At 40.6% G+C, this 9642-nt stretch overlaps 1 non-coding gene across 1 annotated transcript; it reads right to left on the bottom strand.

The window, feature by feature from the left end:
* Positions 1–4338: 4338 nt before the first annotated feature.
* On the bottom strand, positions 4339–4442 carry LOC131813291 (U6 spliceosomal RNA). Its single transcript, XR_009346716.1, has one exon. It is a non-coding gene; the product is annotated as a U6 spliceosomal RNA (small nuclear RNA).
* Between the last annotated feature and the right edge of the window lie 5200 nt (positions 4443–9642).

Below are 9642 nucleotides of genomic sequence, written 5' to 3'. Positions count from 1 at the left end.
TATAATGCTCCATGAAAAGTAGATAATGAGACTGTAACCAAGACAGGTCACTCAAGGTTTAAAAAGCTGCATAATTTATTCTGTTCTTTATAGAATGTCTTACAATGCCTTATGAAAATCCAACTCTATGTGTTGGAATCAGAGTGCTATGACATAAGGCCACATAAGGGTGTATGTTATGGAACAGAGAAGTCCTACGAAAACTGAGTTCGAATCTCCCAGTTTTGCAGTGACCGGTGTCCGTTCATGAGCTGTAAATCATTTTCACATGTTTAAAGACATACATCTAGAAAAACAAGCACATACCTACTCACGAAATTAGATGAAGAAAAAAAGTCCCATCTCAGAGTTTACTCATAAAATCTTACTTTTAGCAGATATTTACTGTTTAAAACTAGGTGATACTCCATTCCCTATGTAATTAATCATGACCCAGGAAAGGGAAAACAGCATTTCTATTTCCAATCATTCTCCAAACAAGAGAAACATCAAACCAAAATACATACAAAAAAAAAAAAAAAAAAGATAAAAGAAATGGTTTGGGGAATAAGTACAAATAGCTAAAAGAATAAACTCAAGGATTAGGATTAGCATCCCATCTCAAGCATGCAATAATAGCTCAGAGTCCATAAGCTTCCAAGAGGCCAAAGCAAAGCAAGAAACATGACGATTTACACAAGTTAATTAAGTCAGATAATCAGCAAGATCTAAAACAATTTCTCCTATAATCCTCATAACCAGGGTTCCTTGTAACACAGGAGGATTCCTTCAACCATACCTCGACAGAAGGGTTTCACTGGATTGTGAGTTACCATTTAGGTTGGGGACAGAACCCTATGCTTTAAAAAATGGAATGCATAATAAAAGTCACACTAACTGTGCTGATTAACAGTGGCATCCCTCTTGGAAGGTTCAGAAGGCATTCCAATAATTGCAGGGACTCAGGGCCCTCATTATAGGCACTAATTGTATTTTACTATAATTGGGCAAAATTGCTACTTAATTGAGAGTTCAGTGGATAGAGTGCCAGATTAACTAATTTTCACCTTAATAAATGTGTAATTATTCATTAAAATTTTGAATTCCACTGTTGACGCCCTTAAACATTACTTCTGGGCGCTTGCTCTCACAGAGCTCAGCTAGATGCTCCCATTGCCCAGACCGTAAGACTTTCGATTCTGAACTGTGGAGGAAGAGATGTCTACAGCATGGAGCCCGAAGCCCAGTCCGTGCCTGTCTTTGTCCAGCGGCCTCTGGGGCCTCTTGCCTGCCTGAATGAGGTGGTACCATCTGTTTACCCTGGCCCCGTCTGCTTGGATCAAGTAGGAAATTGAAGGCACTAATCTGAATTTTTCAGAAACTTTATCGTAATTGAAAAGAGAAGGTGATAAAGAGGCGGGGGGAGCTGTTTGGCAACTTAATTATACTGGTCACTCCGTGGGCTGAATAATAAAGCAAAGGCGTATTTTTGAAATAGGACCAAGCTAAGAGCAAAACCATAACTCCAAGCACTTTGTAGAGGAGCCCATCCACTCAAGTAGGCATTTATAATTAGGATGTGAAACTCAGCCCTGCAGTTATTTATTATTGAAATTGCCTTAAGGTGATCTCCAAAACAACTTCCTCTCTTGATTTACCTCCTCCTCCTCCCCTTTCTAAAAGCAGCAAATGGAATACAAGGGATTAGCCTCTTAGGAGCAAATAGGCAGAGATGAAATGCAGCCAGGAGCGAATGCTTGGCAGGACCCAGAAGGGAGGTGCCAAGAGGACATGGGTAGATCATTGGAGAATTGATTGGAAAGATCTTCTGTTCCCAGAAGAGAGCAGGCTTCAATGGTTTCTCTCAAGTTTTATTGCACATTAGCAGAACCATATGGTCTGCTCGTGTGGGCAGCACCTGGGGGGGGGGGGGCGACGGGTGAATACAACAGCTTCAGACTAAAATGCAGATTTGGGAAGTTTCTGCTTAGAAAATGAGATCTAGAATGACTGCAGAAGCTGCACCTGTCCTCGGCCTCCACAGAATATATTTCTTCATGTGAAGTCTATTCAAGTTGGGTTTTTTCCATTCCATGTCCACCAACAGGAGAAGAAGAAGAAGAAAAAAAAAAAAATACAACTTTCTATTACTCTGAAACACACAGGAGAAAAGATTCTATCTTTTTAAGAGGATGGCAGGTAGTTGGAGGGAGGGGAGAAAGGCAAGAAGAAAATGTTCTTTTCAAGACTTGAAATCAATGTCTTATCAAACCCAAATCAAATTGTATACGCCAAAGTCATTAGACCCAGAGTCTACTTGTTAGGAATAAATATTTTGCCCTAGGATTAAATCCCATTATGTCGCAGAGGCTGAGTTTCTTCAGCCAACCAGAAAAACCGAGACAGGTAAAACTTGATAGCATCTCTGTACACTGGGAGATGCAGGAACATAGAATCTGCAAGTTTAAGTGAGAAACCCTGCAGTTTTTGGTGTCCTCAGAACTACGCCATTTGCAGTGGCCCCGGATGGTAGAACTCCATTTGGGATATAAGCCCTATTTGTCCCTAGTGTTCATCCTGGCCCCCGCTCTTCACGCGGTGCCTCCCCACTGCTTCCCTTGCGATGTCTCAACGCTGCTCCCAGATCACCCGCTCTGTAGCCCATCCTCTCAAACTGCTTTTCCTGGCATTATCCCACACTCCTTGTCTTTCCTGGCTCCTTTCTCACCAAACCTTGCTGTTTCGTTGGCTACTTTCTCAGGAAATCGGTGATAAATGAGAGAGCTTTACTCAATACTGAGATAAAATGTGAATGTGTTACACCCTCCAAAAAGCAGAATTATAGTTAACAGAGACCTCAATGGTTTTACTCACAGAAGAACCTGTTGGTAGAATTTTAGGAAAAACGGCTGTATGGGAAGAAAATGAGCTGTAAAGTCATGTCTTTCAGGCTAACTCCAACAAACCACACTTTATCAGAGAGGGTGGGTTTGACTACCAGTAATTTAATCTCTGATTTGAATGGTCAAGACAATAGGCGTATTTATTATCTCACATAAGAAGTCTCAAGCACTAAGTAGGCACAAGGCTGTCCTGTCTCTACATGTCCAACTCAGCCTGTCCCCCAACTTGTTCCAGCTAACCTTTCTTATGTTGCCAAGATGCCAACCCTAGTTAGAGGCATCCCACGAAGACACAACTATGTCCAGAAGAAAAGCAAATATTGTGTCCCAGATAGACAGATCTATATATATGTGTGTCCTATATTTATATATATAGCAAATATATATACAGCAAATATTGTGTCATATATATGTCATAATGTATGTATTATATATAATCAGAGACAAAACATTCGATAATTTTTGCCAGCAATCTTCTCAACTGTCACTGGCCAGAATAAGTTCATACACTCCTTCCTAACCCAGTAATTGTCAAAGGCAATTGTGTAAATGATGCCTGGCTTAGACAACAGACACTATCTTTTAGTCACTTAGGAGAAGGCAGGACCTCCCAAACAAAAATGAAGATTTTCTTATAGTTTGAACCCAATAAAACTTAAATGTCAGTCTGACCTTGTATCCTTAATGTACTTTGGTTCAAATTCAGTCATGGTGTCCTTCTTTCTGCAAAAGATTTTGCCGCTTTGAGCTGCAAGGATCTCAATATAAGAAAAAGAAGAGAGGGAAAAGGGGAATTAGAAAGACAAGGTAAACAGAGGCATCTGAATTTTGTTGGGTCTAAAAGGTTTTATCATATGACTGCCAGTTTCCCATACATCGGCCTTCATGGTAACTGAAAACTCAGAAGCAATTGAGTGTGTCAGACCACAAAAATGAAACTAGGAACAGGGGAGGACAAACTTGGGAGAGGTTGCCATGGTCTACTGGGTGGGTGATGTAGGCACTAGAAATGATATTTTATAGTGCTGACAAGTCAAAAGCACCAATCACAAGTAAGACAATATTTTTCTGGAAGTTGAGAAAACTAGAAAAATATGCCGTAGGCCTTTGTTTTATTGACCCAAAGTGAGGAAAATCAGTTATGTTCATTGCTCCAAATGTCATGTCTATCTCTAAGAGAATCCCAGAGATTAAAAAGTGAACTAAGACCTAAAGTTTTCACTGAAAAGTAAGTTCAACAGGCCAACAGGCGAGAGGCAGGGTAGGTCTCTGTCCCACCTCTCTTCATCTGCTAACAAACCTCCTAGGAGCATGACCTCTATGATGTGGCTTTTCACAGACTGGCCTGTACTATGAAGAATAGGGTCTAAACTTATTTTATTTTATTGATTAACATATAATGTATTATTTGTTTCAGGGGTATAAGTCTGTGACTCATAAATCTTACACAATTCACAAAAATAGGGAACGCTTCATGAATTTGCGTGTCATCCTTGCACGGGGGCCATGCTAATCTCTGTATCATTCCAATTTGAGTCTATGTGCTGCTGAAGAGAGCACAGTCAAAACAGATCTTAAAAAAGGATAAGATCTCCTTATTGTCCCAGCATTCCCTAGGGCTTGGAATAGTGCTAATAGGTATAAATTTTGATTTATTGAAAAACAATTGCTTGGTTTGAAAAACGGTCGAATACACTCAAATTATTTATCGTGTGCTCTACTGAACAATATAGAGAAGAAAGAAAGAAAGAAAGAAAAAAGTTTCTTTGAAATATGTTAAAGCAGAAGTTTTAACTCCTTAATGTTTCATCCTTTGCCCACTGAAAAACCAGGACTGCCAGAGTAAAGGTTGTGAAATAGTCATGTATTTATTACAGTGAAAAATCAAGACACATTAGCATTGTAGCAATTCTGGCAGAAAGGGTCACTTCCAGAAATCAAGTTTCGTATATGAGTGTACTGAGACCTACCTGTGTAAGTCAAGCAGGGTCTCCCTCAAGAGCCAACACTGGAGCTCTGGCTTGACAGCTCTTTACTCTCACAATGGCCAAGAGCCCAAAGAACAAATCAGAACTCCTATGCTATCCCCACAGCATCACTGCTTGTCCTGGTAACACCAAATGACATAAAGAAAAAGCTGTGGTAGAAGAGCACAGTGTTTTACTCCGTGAATTTCTGAACAATTACATCCTAGTGGTTGGGGAAGTATTCATCTTTCCCTACTCATTTTGACAGACAATTTTGTCTCCTACAACCTACAGATAGAAGATGGATGTTTAAGGATATTGCTGAGTGAGGATCACCAAACCAACCTAAAACTTGACTTTAACTTTCCTTGAGGAACTGCCTTACTTAACTAATGGCTGCCCTTCCTGCTAGCCACGTTTGGCATTCAACTATATTAAATAACGTGAGGTAAAAAATGTCTCCTTTTGCTTCAGCCTGCCATAGTACCTGAACTTCTAGCCATTAATATGACTCAAATTATTCAAGTAAAAAACTATGAGCAACTCACTATATAAGGAAAATACATTGATTAATTGAGAAAGTAAGAAAGAAAAATAGACACAATCTCTATTTTATAGGGCATATAACCCACTGTGGGAAAGGATACATATGGAAATTACTCTAATTCAGTATGTGCCCACAGAAGAGAGCAAGCAATATACTAGGGAGGATCAAAGCTGAAAAAGATATAACCCAAATGGGAAAATCAATTGGAAAAGCAACTGGGAAAAATCTTAGACAAAAGTATATGTGCAAAGAATATTACAAGATAGATTTTTAACGGAGGAAATAGTGACAGAGCATACAAATCAGACAGACACAGACATGCAAGTAGAGACCTCTCCTTTGTTTATACATTTCTTTCAAAACGGGCAGTCCAAAATGGATTCAACTTCACCTAACAACAGTGCTGCAAACAGCCGCCAGACAACAGGATTCAGAGGAAATCAGGTAATTGACAGGGAGGTTTCAATGGTCAGGAGAAGCCTTTAAATGATCCAGAACATGTGGTAACAGCAAGCAGATCCTGGAGCTTCTAGGGGCAGCATGAGATCACTGGTCAGTGAGGTGGAAGGTGTCCCCCAAACTGAGTTTTGTCTGTTTACCGTTTATTCTTGGGCAGCCTCTAACCTCAATGTGCATTAATCCGCCTTGACAAAGCAAAAAGAAAATAAATCTAATGCTGCACTTTGCTGGAGAACGTAGAATCTATATTGAGGCCAACCTCAGGGAAACAGGAAATCAGAGTGAAGGTTACAGCTCTGACAGTGACCTGGGTTGGCTGAGCTTTCATTCCTTTCTAGGTCACACTGACATGAAGCCCAGAGACAGCTTTGAAATCTGCCAAAAAAGTCAGCACATGCCAGGATGGAATGGAATTCCACACCCCTTTGCTTCTAGTAGCAAAAAACTCTCGTCCGAAATAGTCTAGTGCTTTAAACAAAGCATTGCTTAGCTTAGTCATTCTAAAAAGCCTCTCGATAGCCACAAATGGGCAAGGAAACAATAAAAGGACAACAGAACAAACATGCTCAGGATGGAAATATACTAAATTCAAAGGAAAAAAGTAAAACTAGACATGTTCTACTCACTAATAATCAAGGACAAATTAAAAAACTGGATACCATTTTTCAGTTATCAAATCAGCCATTTTAAAGTTAGAATATTCTATGTGATAAAGGTATACGAAAGCCTATTCTCACAGAGCAGAAGCATAAAGTATTAGCAGGAGGCTTTGGCTCGGTAATTCAACCTTTGGGAATTTATTCTAAGAAAATATATTCTATCTATTTATAGATCATCTTTTCACATCATAATTTTTTTTTTAAGATTTTATTTATTTATTTGACAGAAAGAGATCACAAGCAGGCAGAGAGGAAGGCAGAGAGAGAGGAGGAAGCAGGCTCCCCGCTGAGCAGAGAGCCCGATGCGGGCCTCGATCCCAGGACCCTGAGATCATGACCTGAGCCGAAGGCAGCGGCTTAACCCAGGCGCCCATAATTATTTTTAATAATGCAAAATTACACACAACTTTATTGCAAACCAGAGAATCATCGGATGCTCTGTTTTATAACCCTATGAAACAGTGACACGAAAACGACATGGGACTCAGAAAATGCTTATGAAATAAATCAAGGTACAAAACTAGCTGCATATCAGGACCACAAGAAAGTATAAAGTAACAGTGCTTATTCTCTCTAGATACTGAAATTCCAAATTACTTTTCTGTTTCTCTTATCCTTACATATTCTCCAGTAATAATATATCGCTCCAATAATTTGAAGAACCTATGCATTTTTTTAAGCTCTCACACTCGTTCATGAATTTCTAACTGCCGTTTGATTTCAATAAAACTATTTCATCACAATATAACTTTGTTATTTGGTCATATTCAGTGTTGCCCAATAAAGAAGCTGTCGCATAAGAAATAGCACTGGGGAAGGAATCCTAGTTCCTGAGCCTCATGGAGAAGGATTCAGAAGTTATCATGCCTATTCCACTCTTAATCACACACCTTCAGATCCCAGACACTGCTCCTTGTGATCATATTCACCCATCTGCTCTACAAATAAGATTTGCAAATCTTAGGCTTTATAGAACATCTATTCTTAACTTAAAACAAAACAAAACAAAAACCACAGGATTCTGTGGCATCTCAATTCTGCAACTCATCCACTTAATTAACTCACTTAATTCCTGGTCCGTCATCTACAAGAAAAATGTAAAAGATTGCTTCATGTTAAGTAACATGTGTAATGTGATCAAAACTGTATTACAGTAATACCAGGCATTAGAATCCTTCTTTGCTTTATAAAAAGTACTTCATTGTGGTAGAAAAGGAGACCTTAACAGTATTAGAGGTAAAGTGCTCTCTGTAAGAAAAGTCGAGTTTTCATTCTTGTTTCTGTGCATGTGAGTTACAAGGCAAGGGAAGAAAGGAAGGGAAGAGGAGGAACAGGCAATCAGCACGGCGGCAAGAGGCTCCGGGATTAACGGAGAGGAAAAGCAGTGCCCAGGAGAGATCGCCGGTGATGCTGCAGTGGCCAGGCATAGTTGTGGGTAGCTATGTGGGATATGATGGACAGAGAGGCAAAGGATATGCAATCTGCACCAGCCTTGCGTCTGTGACCGCTGTGAGGGGCCCTCATTTAGTTGGGCATAAAAGATTGAGCAAAGAAAACACACATTCAGCGGCAGCAGAAAATTGGGGCGAAGGTGACCAAAGTATTGGCTCCTAGGGAAATGAAGGAAATCTTGGGAAGGGCTCCAGGACTCCAGCCTTCTGCAATTCTGCAGTTCTTGGAACAAGGCTTCAGTCAATCTGAAAATTCTATGGACTCCCAGCTGACTTCCACGGGAAACAGCTAATGTCAGAGAAAAACCCCAAATCCCATGCTTTAGACCCTAGGTCAGTTTTTGCACCACGATTTCATGCTACCTCTCAATTCTATTTCCTATTTATATCCATTCTAACAGGCTATATAAAACATAACTGTCAAAGAACAAAAGAGATGGATAGGATAGGGAAAAGAGGAAGGAACGCCCTTTAAACTGAAACTTGCTTTTAAAGTACCTAAGACACCTTCAAACACCTGTTATAGAATAGACTATTGCATAGCAATTGAAATGGCAAAGATAAATGATAAATAAGCTTTTTCTGTTACTTTTGTTCTTTCTTCCTTCCTTTTCCCTTTCCTCACTTTCCTCCTCTCTTTCTTGTCAGTAAACATTCACTGCTCCATGGGAGATGCTCAGTTTCCCAAGCCCCCAAGACCATTATCGGGAGACCATGGGAAATCTTAGCTGTGCCACTACTTCCTGATCCATAAGGAAACAGCCAGCACATATCAGTAAGCATTTGGGAGAGTCAGAAGCTGTGCGATTCTCTGGGCCATCTCTCGCATCCATTTTTCTTTGGGGTTCCACTCTAGCCCCGAGACTGTTAAGATTCCCCAGTCTCTCTCATATTCTGAATGGGGAAGAAAAACTTCGGGAGAAGGGAGGCCATCATCTCATCTCTTCCGCCTCTAACTCACCAGAGTCTTGTGTTGAGGAAAAGCTTTGACAAAAGACTACATCTCCGGTAACAACCACAATGAAAGGAAAATTTAAATGTCCTTCTTCTCACAGACCCAGCTAACTCAGTGAACCTGCATTGAGGAATGAACCCAGCGTGCCACAGGCAGTTACTGCTGATGGGAGATATGACAGACAAATCTTCATTTTATTTCTATTCTGTTCTTCTTCCACGGTGTCATCAATCTCCCCTTCACCTGTAAGCCAGCCTGTCTTAAGGAGCAGCACCAAGCATGACAAGCTTCCGACATTCACTCCCACAGCAACTTTCCCTCCACCTACGGTTCGGCACTGGTGGCTGTCTGGGTATAGTTTGTACCCTATTTCCCCTCTCACGGTGGAGATTCACGTCGGCGTTGAAGTGTGGGCCAAGGGCCAGCAGTGTTGCCATCACCTGGAAACTTGTTAAAAATGTGGAAAAGCAGTCCTCACACTGACTCAAAAGCTGCATTTTAATAAGAACCCCAAGTGAGTTTGATGTACATTAAAGTTTGAGAAGTGCTCTAGGGAAATCTGGAAAAGGGTTGGGAATGTCACCTGGGAATGTCATTACTTAGAGAGGCATCATAAAGCATGGGCTTCGGCCAGCTGCTCCTGGGCTCACCACCCAGCAGCTGTGTGTCACTGGGCAAATTATATAACATCTCTGGCTCTCATTTCCTCCCAGGTTTAATAA

This window comes from Mustela lutreola, chromosome 12, assembly GCF_030435805.1.
Source record: "Mustela lutreola isolate mMusLut2 chromosome 12, mMusLut2.pri, whole genome shotgun sequence".
Lineage (NCBI taxonomy): Eukaryota > Metazoa > Chordata > Mammalia > Carnivora > Mustelidae > Mustela > Mustela lutreola.
The sequence above is the reverse complement of the archived record's forward strand: the minus strand, read 5'-3'. Positions and strand labels throughout refer to the sequence as shown.